Genomic DNA, 502 nt, shown 5'->3' on the forward strand with positions numbered 1-502 from the left:
CCCTTTGCAGTGTTGACACAAAAAATATAAGAATATAACAGTATAAAATATCAAAAAATATAAAGTCAGAGATATAAAGTGTGGCATATCTCTGTGTGTATAAAGTGTAATTATGTGATAAAATGTCATTATGTTTTTACATTCAGGAGTTTAAAGGTTTTTCTTGAAACATACTCTTTAAGACCAACACTTCCCAACCAGGGGTGGGGACCCCGTAAGGTGTCGCAAGATGATTGATGGGAGAGTAGATCAGACAAAAAAAATGTATGCCACACAATTTGCTTTGATTTTTCAGAAATGTTTTCTGATCTTTGATTTTTTTAAATTATAAATTACTTCATAATCATACCTCTTTATCCCCTCTAAAAACAAAAACAAAATTCACTTCTGTTTTTACACGATGGTAAGACCAGTGGCGGAATGTAACTAAGTAAATTTACTTAAGTACTGTGTTTAAGTACAAATTTGAGGTACTTTCTTTTCATGCCCCTTTCTACTTCTA

At 31.7% G+C, this 502-nt stretch overlaps 1 protein-coding gene across 2 annotated transcripts in view; it reads right to left on the reverse strand.

Moving 5' to 3' along the window:
• fam184b (family with sequence similarity 184 member B) overlaps positions 1-502 on the reverse strand; it is a 23,543-nt gene that overhangs the window by 11,586 nt on the left and 11,455 nt on the right. The window lies entirely within an intron of this gene.

This window comes from Etheostoma spectabile, chromosome 2 (assembly GCF_008692095.1).
Source record: "Etheostoma spectabile isolate EspeVRDwgs_2016 chromosome 2, UIUC_Espe_1.0, whole genome shotgun sequence".
In the NCBI taxonomy this organism is placed as follows: Eukaryota; Metazoa; Chordata; class Actinopteri; order Perciformes; family Percidae; genus Etheostoma; species Etheostoma spectabile.